The sequence below is a fragment of the Mustela erminea genome, chromosome 2 (assembly GCF_009829155.1).
Source record: "Mustela erminea isolate mMusErm1 chromosome 2, mMusErm1.Pri, whole genome shotgun sequence".
Classification (NCBI taxonomy): domain Eukaryota; kingdom Metazoa; phylum Chordata; class Mammalia; order Carnivora; family Mustelidae; genus Mustela; species Mustela erminea.
The window spans coordinates 15347217-15365902 of NC_045615.1; the positions used below are offsets into that span (position 1 = coordinate 15347217).

An 18686-nucleotide genomic window follows, 5' to 3' on the forward strand; every position below is an offset into this window, starting at 1 on the left:
CTCGGAGAAGCCCATCCCAGAGCCAGGCCTGGAAAAACAACAGCAAAAAAAACTTTGGCTCGTTTTGCGGTTCACTGAAAAAAGGCAAACATTCAAGTTTGGTTTGGGGCTGTAGCCGCCGGTTCCGATTTTGGGGTGGGGGTGGGGGTGGGGGGGGTGTCACAAGTCGGTCAGGTTCAAGTGCGCATGTGCGTAAGGGGTCGCTCGGGCACTTATTGAGCGCCCACTGTCTACGGGTGGCCGGGAGTGTGTATTCCCGGCGCGCGGTGGGTGTGTGGCGAGGCCGCGTGCGCGCGTGGCGGGCGGGGGCGCGCAGGCCGCGTGCGCGCGCGGCGCCTGTGGCTGGGGAAGGGGGCGGGCTGGGGGGGGGTGTGTCCCCGAGGCTCGCTCGTTCGCTAGCTGGCTGGCGCGCTTCTCCGCTCCCTTCCCGGGCGGGGAATCCGGGCCGGGTTGTGGCCGCGGCCGCGTACGTGAGCGCAGTGTCCCGGAGAGGGAGGGCAGGCCGGCCAGGTGGGCGCGAACGGAGCCTCGGCGGGCGGGCGGCCGGAGCAGAGCGGGGCTGTGGGCCGCTCCGGGTGGGCGGGCGGGGGCAGCTGCAGCTGCAACCCCGAGCCGAGCCGAGCTGTCCGAACGGGAACTGCCCGGCCCGCGGTGCTGCTCGTGGCGGGGCGAGGTGAGCTGCGCGGGGACCTCGCGGCGCTGCAGCCCGGGGACGGGGGCGGCCCGGGAACTTCCCACGCTCTGCACGCCCGCGGGGGCCGGGTCGGCGGCCTGAGGGCACGGGAGGCGGGCGCCGCCGGGTTAGCGGCCGGACGGGACGCGGGGGCGCTGCGGCAGTGCAAGTGCCCGCGCAGGCTGGGTGGGGGGTGGCCGCCCGCCCTCCCGTGCGCCGCCTTGTTTTTCTCGCCCGCCGCGGGCGCTCGCAGAGGAGCCCCCTCCCCAACTTTGAGCGCTTGTCCGGAGTCGCCTCTCCGACGGAGACGGACCTGCCCCCTCCCTGACCCTTTCCGGCTGGGCCGCCAGCCCAGCCCTCCCGACGCCCCGCGCGTTCCTGCCCACTCCACGGAGCGAGCGAGCGAGCGAGCGAGTGCCGGGCTCCGGGACGCGCGGCGCGACACACCCTCCAGCTCCGGGGCTGCCCCCCACCCTTTCTGTCCCCTTTTGTCCACCCCCACTTCCTTCCAGGCGGTTTAACATTGCCTTTCCTCACCGGTGGCCCCTGGCGCCCCTTGGAAGGGGCACTGTGGGCATGTGGGGTGCTCGGGTGGGGGCCTGGCCCGGGAGTTTGTCATATGCAAACAATTCCAAAGAGAATTTTCTAACCCCGTCTGGGAGTTCAGGGCTCAGCTCCTTCACTTTAGCATTGACTCAGAAATCTAAAGAAGCCCACCTGCCACTCCGGTGGAGTGGCACTGCCTCCTTGAGTTCAAGCAGTCCTGGGCAGTCCTCTGTGGCTTTGGAACGTTTCCCTCAGGCAGGCGTTTCCTTGATGTCAGGCCGCCACTATCTTCTTTACACTTCTCATTCTAGAAAAGTGTCCCTGCTGCAGTTTGCCTGAAAGTGAGTGATCAACAGGTATTGAAGGCTTTTTTGACACCCTCCTGAGGTGTTGTGTAAACAGAGGTTCTGGGTCTCAAGGAACTTGAAACACAGGGAAACAGCAATTAAGTTCAACTCCACAGGTACTTTTGAGGGGCTGCTGTGTTCTCAGCACCGTGCCAGTCTCTCAGGGAGAGATGATAAGAGGCACACAAGAAATCTAAGGCCTCAGAAATCCTGCTGACCAGGTGGAAGTGATTTCAGAACTAAAGTTCAAATTAATGGGCTATGGCTGCCTAAATTATTATAAATGCTGGGGGGAGGAGGAGTTTTAAAGAACAGGTTAGAGTTGGGGGACTGGATTAAGGGTACTGAGTTATGAAATAAGTTGGGCAGTTGGAGGATAACTGACTGGCCAAGGCCCAAAGGCAGGAGAGGGAGAGGTAACAGGTGCCAGAAGAGAGTAGGTTCAAACAGTTTATCTCGGTGAGGGAGGATACAAAAGATAGATGAGATGATTCCTTCCCAGAGTTTATGATCTTGAGGAGGAGACAGAAACCCTTGAGCATGTGAAATAAGACCTTAAGATAAGGCACAATTAGCTGTCAAAATGTGAAGTGTGGAAGAGATGCTGTTGGAGCTCAGAGAAGAGGGCTGTGGTCAGGAATCACCAGCACTGTACTCCTGGAGGACGAGACCCTTGAGGTAGTCATGAGGTGCGATTGAACATGGCTTTCCTGAGAGACAGGAGATGGGCTTGGCCAGGCAAGGGAACGTTTCCTGAGCAGGAGATAAAGATGGAGAGGAACAATGGTTAAGATTGTGAAAGTCCTAGAAAGCCAGACTGGGGAATTGCACTTTACCCTGTGTGTACTGGGGAGACGTGAAAGGTTTTTGAGCCAGAGAGTGACGTAATGAAAGGGTGTTCGGAAAGGTTTTTATAATAGTGTTCAGAGATGAATCAGTAGACTTACAGTTGTGGAGTGCTCAGAGTTTGGACTGGGATAACTGGAGATGGAAAAGAGGGTGGATTTTAGAAAAGCATTACTGTTGAAATAATCTGTTGATAGGGGCAGGGTGAAGGAAGGAGATGAATGGAAATTAATTCTTTGTGGAAATTGATTACATGCCAGGACCTTGGAACTGCTGTCGTTGGTAACTGGAGAAATCGGAAATGTGTGTTTTGGAGAGAAGCAATTGACAGGCTGCAGAGGTTTCTCGTATTTGCCAAGACATCCAAACACAGGTGTCCTGCAAGCAACCGAAGCTCTGAGATTGGTGGGAAACCACGCTGCCAAAGCTGGGAGAGGGAAGGCACTCTGAGTGGGATGTTGTCTTGGTCAGAGGTGGTAGGTCCTACTAGTGGAGGATGCTTGTGAGTGAATTAGAATACTCTGTTCTGTATTGCCATTCAGATGACATTGCCAGGTCCTGAACCTGAAGCTGGCAGAGCAGCTTGGGATTGGAGATGGGAGGGAAGAATGGAATTTGCTAAACACAGAAATTGTCGGGCTTTGAAACAAGTTGAATAATGCTCTCTGCCGAGACCTTCAGGCTAGTCCTGGTGTCCCTTCGTAGGTGGGTGTGGGAGGGAAGCCATAAGATGGGGGAGCAGCAAGGTGATCAGCAAGGAGCAAGGAGGGAATCTGGGGCCTGGGGAGACTGCGTCTCCCAGGGCCAGGTCTGTTCTAACCTCTGCCATTGCTGGTTCCCAGGAACCTGCAGTGAGGAGCTGGCACCGGTTTTTTCTTGAGCTCTGAATTCCGCTTTCTTGTTGCAAGGGTGGCTTAGGGTGATTTGCCGAGCAAATTCCCCAAGCCTCAACTTGCAACATCTGAGGGCTGGCGAATTTAGAGGATGATTGCAAAAAGTTGCAGAATGGAGCGGAGAATGTACTTCAGAGTTCCTGAGCTGCCTCGTTTTTCTGAGATGCAGGATCAGTGAGCTAGCAGGGGAAACTGCCTTGCGTGGGCAGAGGCGTCCATCAGATATTTTTCTTTATCGGGAGTATATGACTGTCAAAAAGGATTTCATGGAGCAGTGGTTGAGCTAATTTACTCTTTAAAAAGTAGTGTTTTTTTTTTTTTTTTCACTGTTTTATCTGTGACCTACATTAAGAAATAAAATCTACATCATGATCTAGGCACAGTAAATCATGTATATAAAAATCTAATTTAAGTTCCTGAAGTACTCCTTTCTTTTGTCTGGTGCCATCTCCTTTGGTACTCTTATTTTCCATTCTTTTCTTTAAAGATTTATATTTATTTATTTGACAGGCAGAGATCACAAGTAGGCAGAGGCAGGCAGAGAGAGAGGGAGAAGCAGGCTCCCTGCTGAGTAGAGAGCCTGTTGTGGGGCTTGATCCCAGGACTCTGGGATCATGACCCGAGGCTTTAACCCACTGAGCCACCCAGGTGCCCCCATTCTTTTCTTTTTCATTGAAAAATGCTTGCTGTCTCCCACTCAGTTGACTTACCCACTCTGTCATGGATGTAACCCAGTTTGGAAAACACAGTTATAGAGAACTTTCACATCTAGTAAGTGTTTATTAAGCTGCTTGTGTGCAGTGCTCCTGTTCGTAGTGCAAGTGGAGGGAAGCACGAGGAAGAGATCGAACATTTACAGGCTAGTTGGAGAGAGAAGGTATACCTATGATTAAGGAGCAAGACAAGATGATTAAATGCCAAAGTGAAAAATAAGTCCCTGGAGGGTTCATAGGAGGGGGCAAGCAGCTTGGGCTGGAGTGGCTTGGTAACACTTTTGGGGATCGGGAAGGAAGTCTGGGATGAACTCGGTGTGTCACATGATGCTGCACAGTTTGGGGGCTCTGTAACATGGACAAAGGCTTGGAGTTAGGATGTGCACAGTGTGTGTAAGAGTGAATAAAAGAGGGTTCTTATTAGAGGGTGGGGAGATGGCGGTCTGAAACGGTGGGTTAGGATCAACGTGTAGGGGTTATAAACCAGTGACCCAGAGAATGTGTTCTGCCCAGAAGGGTTATAATTTGGAGTACACAAAGGTTTTAAAAAATTGGGACGATGCAGAAAACCTCTGGACTGGGGACTCTCTTAAAGAATTAGGGGTGCCTGGGTAGCTCAGTGGGTTAAGCCACTGCCTTCGGCTCGGGTCATGATCTCAGGGTCCTGGGATCGAGTCCCGCATCGGGTTCTCTGCTCAGCAGGGAGCCTGCTTCCCTCTCTCTCTGCCTGCCTCTCCATCTACTTGTGATTTCTCTCTGTCAAATAAATAAATAAAATCTTTAAAAAAAAAAAATCAGATCAGGCAGTGAGTAGTGGTGGCCTCCTGTGGACAGGAGACAGGCCTGGTGGTTGTGCATTATCATATTCCCAGCACCCACTTCTGCATGAGTGCAGTCTCTTTACATTCCCTATTTAGTCTGTAGGCCTTTGGGTTTGTGATCTGATCTTTCAAGAGACTTAAATGCCAACCTAGGGAATTTGGGATGGCTGTCCTGGTTCTGGGTGGCCAGTGGGGGATTTGGGTAGGAGTGTGACATGATGGAATCTGAGATATTTGTGTGCGAGTGATTTGTTTTAGGCAAATCAGCGGCACTTGCCGAGTTGCTGCTGGCTAGGACTTTAAAATATTTTTATGATGATTGGAATGGCACTAATTAGGGCTTTAGGCTATATTGTGTATTGTGAGGCCAATTTCTAGTGACCCCAAGATCTCTCAAGACCTCCACTTTCTGCTTCTGGCTGGCATGGGTAGATGGTGGCTCCTGGCACTTATCTTCCAAGAATGATGTTGGGGTAATAATTTGGTGAGATGTGAGTCACCACTGTCAAATGCCGTATGACATTAGATTCTCAGGATCTTTGGTTATATGAGTCAGTAATAAAGGAACAGTAAAGAGAGGGACTGTGTCATTTCTTATTTCCCTATTCCTAGGATACCTCTGGGGGCAGGCCTCTGTGGTCCAGAGATTCATAATCCAGGATTCAAAATGACCACGGAATTATTGTTTCAAACCCAGATGTTAGTGCAGATGACCCTTGGAAAACTAAGCTTTTTGGAGACTAGCTGAAGTTGAGTAAATTCAGGTCTCTGTGGTTTGGGGACAGTTGGTGCACCCTGGAAGTCCATAACCACCAGTGATTCCGAGCATTTCCCCAGGTGAGAGGGACGGAACAGTGTTCGCCCTGCTTTATGCAGCTTGCACAATCTGATTACTTAAAATGTCGCTGTTGTGACATTAACAGAAGCCAAAGGTGACGTGCTCTTTGCTTAAAAATGTGTGGCTGTCGGATGTCAGGGTAACCAGAAGTCAGCCTAATGGTATCAAACAAATTGAACCCGTTTCTTGTTTTACACGGTGGTTTGCTGCTAGGACAGAAATGAGGGACTGGCTCTGGCGCACTCTGGCTTTAGTAAAGTATTTAACAGTTTCTTAAGATATGATGGTCCATATTAAATAAGCTGTGGAATGTGGGCTGGATGGTGTTATTAATTTGACAGTCATATGCAAAAACTGTTAATTAGTGGCACTGAGTCAGCCTGGAAGGGGGTCTGAAGAGGATCGTCACAGGGTTCTATTCTTGGCCTTGAGCTATTCAACATTTTTTCCAGTGTGTGGATGGGGATACAGAAGTTGTGTTTGTCAGCTTTTTGACGGCGCAGAGGTGGGACGGATTGCTTATTTAGGAGGTAGATCAAGGTTCATAGGAATCCAGAATGAAGTTCCAAATTAAAAAAGAAATCGAGTAGGGGATAAATATAAAGTGTGATGTAGTTTTTAAAATTTGAATTGTTGATATGTTCTGGTAAGTTAATTCTACTTCTGGAAGCACAGTGAAGACTAGATCCAAAATGTGGATGATGTTTATGCACAGGGATTATTCACAGTCTTGTTTTTTTGTTTTTTGTTTCTTTTCTTTTTTTTTTTTTTAACTCTAGGGAAAATTACAAACAGCCTAAATGTCCAATGGTGTGACTGGACTGGAAGTAACCTATAAATGATTCTGATGGATATGTCTTTATAATAGAATATGATGAAGCCATTAAAAGTGATGTTAAGGGGATGCTTGGGTGGTGGGTGGCTCAGTTGGTTAAGTGACTGATTTTTGGTTTTGGCGTCAGGTCATGAGATGGAGCTCAAGGTCCAGAGTCTTCTTGAGAGACTCTCTCCCTCTCCTTCTGCCCCTCCCACTCACATGCTCTGTCTAAAATAAGTAAATCTTCAAAAAAACAATGTTTAGGAATACCTTTAAAATAACATGGGCAAATGTTTCTGCTAAAAGTTAAGGTGCCTCTACAATATGATTTCAAATCTTAAAGAAACAAAGTACATAGAAAATGGCTGGAAGTAAATATACTAATTCTAATAGCAAATTACCAATACTGGAAGGGTGGATGGAGCTGAGTGACTTTTTTTGCATTTTTAAATTTACATTTGTATTTTTTATAATGTGTATTTAATAGCACAGTGAGGAGAAAACACTGCTATATATTTTTAATGTATTTTTTAGAGCAGGTTTGGGTTTATAGCAAAGTTGAGAAGGTATAGAGATTTCCCATTTACCCCCTGCCCCCCCAACCATGCATAACCTCCCCCACTGTGGACATCCCACCAGAGTGGTACATTGTTGAAATTAATGAGCTCATATTAACATGTCTAATCACCCAAGGACCATAGTTTACATTAGGGTTTACTGTTGTTGTACATTCTGTGAGTTTACACAAATATGTTAAAGACATGTTTCTACCACTGAGTATCATACAGAGTACTTTTATGCCCTAAAATCCTCTGTGCTTTGCCCATTTATCTTCCTCCCCCCAACCCTTGGCAACCACATTTACTTCTTACTGTGGACAGTTTCTCTTTTACCGAGAGGTCATGTAGTTGGAATCATATAGCATATAGTCTTTTCAGACAGGCTAGTTTTGCTTAGTAACGTGCACTTAAACTTCCTCCATGTCTTTGAATGGTTTGATAGCTCATTTCTTTATGGCACTGAAGAATCCATTGTCTGGATGGGCCACAGTTACTGTGTATCTGTTGACCTCCTGAAGAGCATCTTGGTTGCTTCCAAGTTTTGGCGCTTCTTATGAACAAAGCTGCTATATACGCCTGCAACTGCTGTAGGTTTTCATGGGGATGTATGTTTTGAGCTTCTTTGGGTAAATACCAAGGAGTGTGATTGCCAGATCATATGATAAGGGCGTGTTTAGTTTTGTAAGGAACTTCCAAACTGCCCTCTAAAGTGGCTGTACCATTTTGCATTTCCCCCGGCAATGAATGAGAGTTCCTATCGCTCTGCACCCTCACCAGCCTTTGGTAGCATCATGGCTCTGGATTTTGGGCATTCTCATAGGTGTATGGTGGTATCTCATTTTAATTTGCATTTACCTAATGACTGTGATGACGTCTTTTCATGTGCTTTTTTGCCATCTGTGTATCTTCTTTAGTGAGGTGTCTGTTAAGCTCCTTGGCCCATTTGTTAATTGAATTGTTGGTTCTCTTATTGTTGAGTTTTAGGAGTTGTATATTATGGATAATAGTCCTTAGCAGACGTCCTTTGCAACCCCCCCCCCCATTTATCTTTTCATTCTCTTGATCGCTGCTATTAAAACAAAACATGTTATTGTTCAAGGACAGGAGCGGGTAAAGGTAGATGGGTTTATTCAGTGACTGATCTTGAGTACCTCCCTACAATATGTCAGGCCCTGGTTTAGGCACTGGAGTCACAAAGTAAGACTCAGCCCCTGACCTGAAGCTGGTGATCTAATTGAAAGAGGGAGATGAACAGATGAGTAGACAAGCATACTGTAGCTCTCTTGGTACTCCAGACATGCAGAAGAGGGGCAGATCATGTGGGGGGAAGAAAGTTTTGAGATTGTTCTGTTGTTCATGGCTTGATGTGAGCCCTGAGTGGGGTGAGGCTTTTAGAAAATTGAATCTAGTTAATAACTGGATTGGAAATTCATTGATCACAGGATCCGTTTTTAATGACTTGACTGGTCATTTGACCTTTGGGCCATGATGGGTTTGGGGAGGCATGATTTGAAGGAAACATGAGCAAGCAAGACTTTATCCTCAGGAGGGACCCTAGGATGACGTAGGGTCAGGAATGACTGGAGTGAGGACCCTCATGGGTGGGTACACAATAGTGCTTTCATGTACTTTGATGGTTATCAGGTGTAGGAAAGAGTAGATTTACTCAATTTTGCTTCTGGTGTTGGAATATGACCAGTGGATAGAACAATTACTTTATTTTCTCCAGTTTCTAATTTCTCATCTCTGGAATGATTATACATTACAGGCTTCCTTATCTGTGCAATGATTACTCTGAAGTACTTAACCCTAAATAAGGGGAGAACCATCTTCGTTCACTATGAAAGTAGGTTTGGTAGCTGGCAGAGCTGTCCAACAAGGGAAGTGTCTGCCCATGGAGTAGTGAACTTCCCATTGTCAGAGGTATTCAATTTGGGCTGAATACTGTTGATTAGGGATGCAGTAGAAGAGGAGGACAGGAATTCGGCTGACCTCTGAAATCCTTTCCAGTTCGTAGGGTTATTATGTTACTTGTCAATGCTGAAAGATAATGTGGAATAGGGGGATACACCTCTGCTTGCATAGTATTTGAGTGAACGTAAGCTCTTTTAAAAAATATTTATAAGTGAGTCCCCACACTTTTGGGAGACCCTTCTGGGGTCATTCTAGAGAGGATGAGGAGAACCATTTCACGGTTGGTCGGGGTTGTGACTGCTGAAAACTGAATTTGGTCTTTCAGAAACATAGAGTGAGGGTGGGCTGGAAGTGGCGAATGATAAAATAGATGATGGTGTTGAAGACCAGTGTGTTGATTGGGCAGTTTTATTCAGTATACTGAATGAATGAAGATGGGGCCCTTTAACTGAATGATGGCTTGTCCACCTGGCTGTGGTGGACCTGGGAGTGCCCTTGATCATCTCCTTCCTGTTTCGTCTCCCACACTGCAGATTTCTGTCACCAGCTGTAGCGCATTAAAAACTGTTATGACCCCAGGGATCAGGCTGAGCCCCATGATGGCTCTCTAGGTTTAGGGACAAAGAGAACAAAGGGACAAATTTAAAGAAATCTGGAGTGAGGTTTTCCAGGAATGCACATTTTTGGTTTATATCAGACAATAATGTTTGTGGTTCGAGTTAAAAAACTTACTTTTTCAGTTTATTAATAGTTTACACATAGAAAATACAATGTTCGTTTCTATAAAATTTGACTTAGTTTAATTTTGCCTAAATTTTACTTAAATAGAGGGCATATTTAGAATCTGCTATGATGATTTAAAAATTTTAGGTTCTCTTCCTGATATTTTTGGGTTACTTTTTGTTGGGGGGGGGGGCAGTGCTAGGGGTAAATCCCATAACGAAATTTCTTAGACAGCTCTGCAGAGAGAATGGAGGCTTATCTCAAATTTGGAGAGTATCACAAGATGATTTCTGTGTCCCCGTGATCCAGCCTCACATTTTGGCACTTGAAAAATCAGTATTTGGCAAGAAAGTGCTCTCTTTCCATGGAGTGAAGCAATTTGGGGGTGCAGGAAGTAGGGGATGACAGCTTTGGGTATATGTAAAAAATACAGGCAGGACGTGGTTTTTTAGAACTGAAGTTGGAAATGTTTTGCCCTTAATGATAAAGGTCTGCTTTATCTCAGTATCTTTGGGGCCTCACAGAGTATGGACCATCGGCTGGGTTTGTTGAATCGCTCAGAACTTCTTCCTTGGGCTGCTTACTGGAGGTATGGGAAACACTTAGACTATCATATGCTTTTCTTTTTTTTTTTTAAAGCAAAGTATGATAAGAAATAACCGTTCACAGCCTTTTTTGTCCTTTGAGTGTAGGGAAGCCATAAAACTCTTTTAGTAAAAACAACCACTTTCAGTGGCTGGTTTTTTTTCTTTTTTTTTTTTTCTTTTTTTTTTTTTGGTGCTTGCGGAATGAAAAACTCCCTCTCCTCTTTCTATTTTTCTTCTGCTGGAAATGAATTGCTCTTGGTGTGCCGTTCTTAAATTCATGTGTCCTCTATCCATTTTAATCTTGTTATCTATTTTTATGGTGACTGTCGCCATGGTACTCGAGCTCTTTACATAGCACAACAGAGATTTCAGATGTCTGATAGGACAGCTCAAAGTTCTGCTGCAGCCAGCAGAGAAACAGTGTCGGAGGAGCTTTTTTTTTTTTAATTGAGGTATAATTTGCATACACTGGAATGCTTAGATCTTAAGTATGCTGTTTAATCAGTTTTGACAAATGCGTTTTGAGACAGAACATTTCTATCACTGCAGACGTGTTCCCTGTGACCATTTCCAGATTACCGCCGCCACCCCCCCCAAGAAGTACCATAGCTCTGATCTCAGTCACCCTGGTTAGTTTTGCCTCCTAGGTTCTTAATATTAAAATGTTGGCTTTCTGAGTAGGGCTTTGAAGAGGCCGAAGAGTGTGTTTTAAAATCAGTAGTTTATATGGTTAGGTGGCCCTGGTAAGTAAATAATTTTTGGCACTCGTGTGCTCATGCATACAGATTCGTCCTCCTCATTAGTCCACAGGATCCAGATTAATGGTAGGAATTCTGATAAGAGTCTGAGGCACACACAACCAGGCCTAGGGTGGAATGTGCGGTTGGGCAGAGGCTGCCATTATTGGCTAGTGTGTGTTAGTTGCCTATGTTGGAGAGGCAGAATGCTCAGCTAGAACTGCAGTTGCTCCTAGGACATCCCCTTGGGTTTCCAGAAGCCCCCCTGACATGCTTTCTCTCTTTCCCTGCCTCTTCCTTGAACTAGCATATAAATTTAATGATCCAAGGAGTTATAGTGTTGGGCTTGTAATAGTGTACACGGTCTGTGTTGCAAAGCCCACTCCCTGCACTGCTGAGCTCTCAGCCTCCTGGAAAGCATGTGTCAGATTCAGATACAAATTGCTCTCAACACTTTACTGAAATGTATTGAAAAGGGTCAGTTTCTTCCTCCCTCCCCCCCCCTTAAAAAAAACTTAAACAGTTAAATGCAGTTTTCATCACAGAGAATGCATGAATACATTCTCTGTAGAAAACAAAACAAAACAAAACAAAACAAAAACAAATGCTGACTTCCCAGAGGAAACAGAATCTTCTTGACAACCACTCCTAATGGCAGGCCTTCTCCAGAGGTTAACCTCTGTTAGAGGAGTTTGTTGGTAACTAGATGCTTTATGTACTTGTGTTAAAACAAGTTCAGCATGTTGGCTCCCCTGTCCCCCACGGCAGGACATCTTGGTGATTGCTTCCTGTCCGCCCATCTAGGACTTCCTGATTTTGTCTAACTCCTACCTCGCAGTCTTGAGAACCTTCCCCTAGTTGATGGGCATTTAAGTTATTTCCAAACTCTTTCGTATTATAAAGCTGTTACAGTAAACTTGGCTGCACATGCCTCTCTTTGTTCGTCTAGGGTAGATACTAAGAGAAAGCAGTTGTTGGGTAATAGGGTGCTCTGATTTGAAATCTTAAGGAAGATACATTGCAAGGTCAGTTCCTAGCTTAGACCTGATTATAGGCCAGAGCATACTTGAAGTGCGTTGGGACATGAAGCGATTGTTCCTCCCTGCCTCGCTCACTCCTGCTCTCCTCTTCCCTGCCTGTTGACATGCAACATTGTATTAGTTTCAGGTATATAACGTAGTGATTCAACAACCCTGTACTGCAACTGTAGCTACTGTCTGTCACCACACAATGCCATTACAATACATCGACTTCATTTCCTTTGCCATACCTTTCATCCCCTGACTTACTCATTCCATTGCAGGAAGACTGTATCTCTCATTCCCCTTCACTCATTTTGCCTGTCCCCCTGCCCCTGGCCCCCGGCACCCATCAGTTCTATGTTTTTATGAATCTGATTCTGCTTTTTGTTTATTTGCTTTGTTTCTTAGATTCCATGGAGGAGTGAAATCATATGGTATTTGTCTCACATAGCATAATACCATTTAGCTCTATCTCTGTTGTCGCAAATGGCAAGATCTCTCTCTCTTTTTTTTTTTTTAAGATGTTTATTTGTTAGAGAGCTCAAGCAGGGGGGACGGCAGGCAGAGGGGGCAGACAGAGAAGCTCAGATGTGGGACTCGATCTGTGGACCCTGGGATCATGACCTGAGCCAAAGGCAGCCACTTGGCCAACTGAGACACCGAGGTGTCCCTCTTTTTTTTTTTTTTTTTTTTAATGGCTGAGTAATACTCCCTGTATATGTACCCTGCATCTTCTTTATCCTTCTGTGGACACGTGGGCTGTGTCCATATGTTGACTACTGTAAATAATGCTGCAGTAAACGTGGGGTGCATATATATTTTCGAATTAGTGTTTTCATTTTCTTTGGGTAAATACCCAGTAGCAGAATCAGATGGTATTTCTATTTTTAATTTTTTGAGGAAACTCCATACTGTTCACAGCGGCTGCACCAGTTTGCATTCCTGCCAACAGTGCATGAGAGTTCCTTTTTCTCTACGTCCTCACCAACGCTTGTGATCTATTACTTGATACTTTAAAAATTTTTTAAAAATTTCTTTCTGATTTTAGCCATTCTGACAGATGTGAGGTGATAGTTCATGATGGTTTTGATTTGCATTTCCCTGATGATGAGTGATACAGAGCATCTTTTCATGTATCTGTTGGTCAGCTGTATGTCTTCTTGGAGAAATGTCTATTCAGTTTCTCTGCCCAATTTTAATCAGATTATTTATTTTGGGGGTGTTGAGTTGTATAAATTCTTCGTGTATTTTGGATACTAATCCCTAATTGGTTATGTCATTTGCAAATATCTTCTCCCATTCAGTAGAGATTTTATTGGTTTCCATCATTGTGCAGAAATATTTATTTTGATGTTGTCCCAGTAGTTTGTTTTTGCTTTTGTTTCCTTTGCCTCAGGAGGCAAATCTAGAAGAATATTGCTGAGGCCAGTGTCAAATAAATTACTGCCCATGTTCTCTTCTAGGATTTTTATGGCTTCAGGTCTCACATTAAGGTCTTGAATGCATTTCGAGTGTCTGTGTTTGGTGTAAGCCAGTGGTCATTCTTTTACAGGTAGCTGTACCTTCCTCCCAGCACCATTTATTGAAGAGCTCTCTTTTCCCTATTGTGTATTATTATTTTTTAATTTTTTATTTATTTTTAAAATTTCTTCTCTGTCCATCTTGCCTCCTTTGTCATAGATGAATTGACCATACAAGCCTGGGTTTGCTTCTGGCCTATCTTCTGTTCTATTGATCTATGTGTCTATTTCTATGTCAGTACCATACTATTTTGTTTATTGCAGCTTTGTAGCATATCTTGAAATCTGGGATTATGATACATCCAGCTTTGTTCTTTCTCAAGATTGCTTTGGTGTTCACAGCCTTTTATGTTTCCATACAAATTTTAGTATTGTTTGTTTTAGGTCTGTGAAAAATGCTGTTGGTGTTTTGATAGGGTTTGCATCAAATCTGCAGATTGCTTTGGGTAGTATGGGCATTTTAACAGTATTAATTCTTTCCATCCATGAGCATGAAATATCTTTCATTTGTTTGTGTCATCTTAATAGTTTTCAGTGTGCAGGTCTTTCACCTCCTTGGTTGAATTTCTACCTAGGTATTTTACTCTTTTTTAATGTGGACATAAACGGAATTGTTTTCTTAATTTTTCTCTGTGCTACTTTATTCTTAGTGTGTAGAAATACACCTGATTTCTGGGTATTAATTTTGTATCCTGCAACATTGAACTCATTCGTAATTTCTAATAGTTTTGATAGAGTTCTAGGGTTTTCTGCGTATAGTATTATGTCATCTGCAAAGTCACAGTTTACTTCTTCTCACCAATATGGGTGCCTCACCCCCCCCCCCCCCCCATGTCTGATTGCTACGGCTAGTATGAAGCAGTTGTTTCCTAAGACTAGGGCCGGGTTTAAGTTGTGCTACGTGTGTGGCTCCCTGGCCACCCCTCCGCCCCCGCTGGCTGTAAGTCAGGGCTGCTTGGCTACAACAGGTGGTGTTGGGAAGAGCCCGTCTGAGCCCCATCATTCATTCTTTCCGGTCTCCCTGAGGACTTTGGTCTGCATATTGGTTGTGGTTGTGTGGAGAGGAATCACAGGTTGGGTGCGTAGCACATTAGGACTCTGGATGGCAAATTCTCAGTCCAGTTCATTTCCAAACTGGAGACCTTCAGTGCATCTGTAATTCTTCTCGGTGACATCTTTAGAATTCCAAGTGTGGCTTAAATGCTTAAGCCAAGGGCGAGGCACATTTGGAAGCATTTTAGCGTTCTTAAAAAAAAATCTAGAACGCTGTCATATTACTTTTATTAACAGTTTCATTTTATTTGGAGAAGGATGATGTGTGTCTCTCTGTATTTACACTTCTTGCCATGATCTCTGGATTTCGGAGAACTCCCTAGAAATCATGAAAATTCATCATGTCAGGCCAAATCCATGCCTGTAGGAGGCAGTGTGTCGAGGGAGGACTTGGCTGTCTCTTTCTTGAAGGCACCTGCGTGCTGGTTCTGCTGGTCACCTCACTGATGAGAGGCAGGGCCCTTTGCAGCTATAAGTATTAGACGGGGATTTGTCTTCAGATCCTTCATGCAGACGTTAATGCAAATGGTTCTGGTTCTGATTCCAGGGGGACCCCCCTGTTGCGTTAAAACTCCTGTCCAAACCCAGTGATGCATTTACATAGTCTTCTTTTGGGGCGTTGAGGCATACCCTCCTCTGGTCTCTCTTGAGCATCAGCAGACGGTACCTCTTCTGTCATTTCAGGATTTGTTGACAAAGTTGGCACCCTGCCTTATCTCAGGGCCCTCCTGGCCTTGGTCTTTCTGGCCTCCTTAGCATGTCTGCTCCATCACACAACCCATTTAGGTGACTCTCCTCTGGTCTTATAGGTTGTCTTTTTTGGCGGGCAGCAGCCAGTGTGCTCAGTATGGATGAGTCTCTAATTTTATGGGGGAAGAGGTAGGTGGGTAGTACGTTTGTTTTTAGTATTCTTCCCGTGGTGGTGGACAAAATGGTTTGTCTTTCTGTCTTTTGGCCTTGGTGCTCACAGTAGTATGACAGTCTGATCTACAGTGACATTGAGGTTCTTTTATGAGGTTCTGATGATTGCCCTAGAGCTTTGACATGGCCTTGAGTGTTTTTTCCTTATATGTATTACATTTCCCTTGTCATTGTTATAATTTACTGGCTGCTCTTCCTCCTATTTGTTCAAAGTTTCCCTTGTAATCTTCCCGTAAGTTTGGCTTAGCACTACTCAGAGTTTAGTGTTTTTTTTCTTCTCTTTTTTTTCTGCCTATCATGTATCAGGTACTCTGCAAGGAAGGGACGGTGCTTAGTACCTGAGGTGCATTTTTTCACTTTTTTTCCTAGGCTGCTTTGTCAGACCCAGTGAATCAGAGTTTTCAGGAAGAGGAGCTTGGGGACCCTTTAAAACCAAGAGACTGTTGAAAACAAAGCTGCATTGCTTCCCCAAAGCCCCAAATTATCTTTGGAGTAGGAGCCAGTGTTTTCCTCCTTTTATAGTGAGGAAACAGGCACAGAGAGGCAGGTGATTTGCCCAAGGTCACACATTGGGAAGTTCGAGTTTGTTTGCAACCCTGACTCTTTCGCTCTGCATTCTCTTGGGCAAATTTATAATAAGTGTTAGATAATAATTTTAGTCCTGACCCTGAGTGAGCCCCATGCTTGACACTTTGCTCTCACAATGCCCATTTCATTTCCTCTTCTGCGGACTGAACCACCACCACCAACCACATGAACCTCTCGGTGACTCAAGTTTTTCCTAACAAGGAGCCTGTAAGAGGTCATGTAGTCTAGCCTCTTCTCCTCTTCCTCGATGCATAGATCTCCCGTATAATAGAGTAGAAAGAGCAGAATCTGAACCAGACATATCTGAGCTCCTGTCTTGGTTCAGTCACTTCATGCTCTGTGGCCTTGGGCACATGACTCAACGTGTGTGAGCCTCAGTATCCTTACCTGTAAAATGGAGAAGACAGTGGTCTTTCTCCTTGGGATTATTCAAAGGGTGAAATGTGATGCAGTACATGAAATGCTCAGCAAGTGACTGGCACATAAGCCTTTGGCAAATAATGGCTATTGGAACCTTCCAGAAGGAGCATCAGTCTTCAAAAGGCGGTTTGTTATAGAGAAGAGCCCCTGTTTTTCTCTTTCCGGTTTATTCTGTAACAGTTCTAATGATGCAGTTAGACGCAGTTTTGTTTCTTGTGTACATGGAAGTGCCTTTTTCCTCAAAGGCTCTAGTCCTCTGGTGGCCCCCCAACTAAGTGTAGTCTGCCCGCTACGTGGGCGGCCTCCTTGATCGTCCTTGAAGCAGGCAGGAGCTCACCAGCGCCATGTAACCACGGCTTGTGTGTCTTGGCCTACTGAGTGCTGATTTCATCCTTCACCCTCTCAAAACTCATGAGTGTGAGCCACCTGGTCTCTGTGATTGATCCACATTTATTTTGTCACTTTGGCTTAGACCATTCTCACCAGTGAGCACTCTGCCTAATGCCATTAACCTGTCCATTTCAGGGAAGACATTCACAACTGGACACCCCGGTGTCCTGAGCCAAGACCGGGGTGAAGCCGCATTCAGCCAGTTTCTCCGTCTCTGTTTTGTCTTTGAACCCAGCCTCAGCCACGTAATTTTTGGGGCATGAAGACTCCCGAAACAGCCTTCTCTGGAGAAGGGTACTCCCTGAGTGGTTGTGCTCTGGGCAAGCCCCTCCCCGATGGTGTTCATTTTTCACCATGTATTTAAACAGTCTTCTTGATGGTGTCTCTACTTGCTTCACTTATACTGACTTTCTTTTTTCTGGAGGAGTGTGTCTGTCTCCCTCACCCTCCAGTCACCCAGCAGACTTTTTTTTTTTTTTTTAAATATTCATAGCATACTTTCTTTCGGCTTAATTAACTTATGTCAAACACTTAAAATTTTAACATGCACATTCATTTAACTTTTTGAGCTTCATCCTGAAAACCATTTTTTTTTTTTTTAATCAGACTTCCATGTCAGAGTGCTGGATGTTTTTTGCCTTTTCCTGAAATAAGCAAATTCTGATGCATTCATCTAATTATACAGCACTAAGATAGGATCGTTGCTCTGGAACCATGCACATGCAGAGGTGTGGTCCAGGTGGGAGCTCCATTCGCCCAACATTCTCTAAAGGCAGGGGCTGACCCTTGGGCTTCTTCGTCATTCTGGGCAGTTCGTCGGTTAAGAGTCTGGCACCTGTGTGGAGCATCAGCACGTTTTTATAAACGTTTGTGTTCTGGGGTGTCCCTCTCCCTGGGTCTCTGGGGAGTTGGTGCTGTTGTTTCCCATATGGGTCTGCCCTGGTGTGGGCAGAGTCTGGGTCTTGGACAGCTGGAATCCGAGACTGAAGTGTCTGTGGGTGGGGTACAGATTGGGGAGGCTGCCGCTGGAGGGTGCTCGGGGAGGCTGCCGCTGGAGGGTGCTCGGGGAGGCCGGTTGGGTTCCGCCTCCCGGAGCTTTGGCAGCAGGCCCTGATTGACCCTGGGCAGGGCACCAAGAGAGATTTTGGCTCTGGGGAGTGGAGCAGGATTTGGGCCTGTGTGTGAGCGGGTCGGGGCGGGGGCAGGTCACGTGGGCGACGGGCAGTGGCCCGGGTCCTGACTTGGAACTGCAGTGGCAGAGCTGTCTGGCTGGGTGTTGAACTCTAAGCCCTGATCCCTGGGGTGGTTCACTGGAGCCAGCAGGCCTCCAGATGGAATCTGTTGGACTTCTGGGTTCCCCTCATCCTGCTGAAATCAGTTTTGTTGTGATTTCCATTAGTCAGTGGCTCACCCGTAGTTTACTTTTGGATTTCCTTTGGAGTCAGTAGTTGTATTACGGTTCTGGTTGAATATCCTTTGCTGAGTGTGATTCCCAGATGCCAGTGCGACAGTGACCACTGAGCCTTCTGAGCCGCCTATTGCGTAATGAACGTAGCTAATCTAACACTGTCTAGAGTAAGGGAATAGGGCAAGGGAACACATCTGTCGCGTGCTGGGTACTTCCAGATTCTGGGTACGTTTCTCATTATGTACAGGTGAGGCAGGAAACGAGGCTCCAGAGTGGTGGCTGAGTGTCGCAGGTCACACAGGTGGAGGTGACTGGCTCTCATATCCCTGTCTACCGTCTGTTCTCTCCC

The 18686-nt window shown here is 45.7% G+C and overlaps 1 protein-coding gene across 4 annotated transcripts in view; it reads left to right on the forward strand.

Moving 5' to 3' along the window:
- The first annotated feature begins 217 nt into the window (after window positions 1-217).
- ZNF395 (zinc finger protein 395) overlaps window positions 218-18686 on the forward strand; it is a 43988-nt gene continuing 25519 nt past the window's right edge. The window contains exon 1 of one of the 4 annotated variants that reach the window (XM_032332314.1): window positions 218-266. The gene's annotated coding sequence lies outside the window, so the exon portion shown is untranslated. Of the gene's footprint in view, window positions 267-423; window positions 674-18686 lie in introns of those variants that run through there. The other 3 variants (XM_032332315.1, XM_032332310.1, XM_032332313.1) reach the window with 3 other exon arrangements.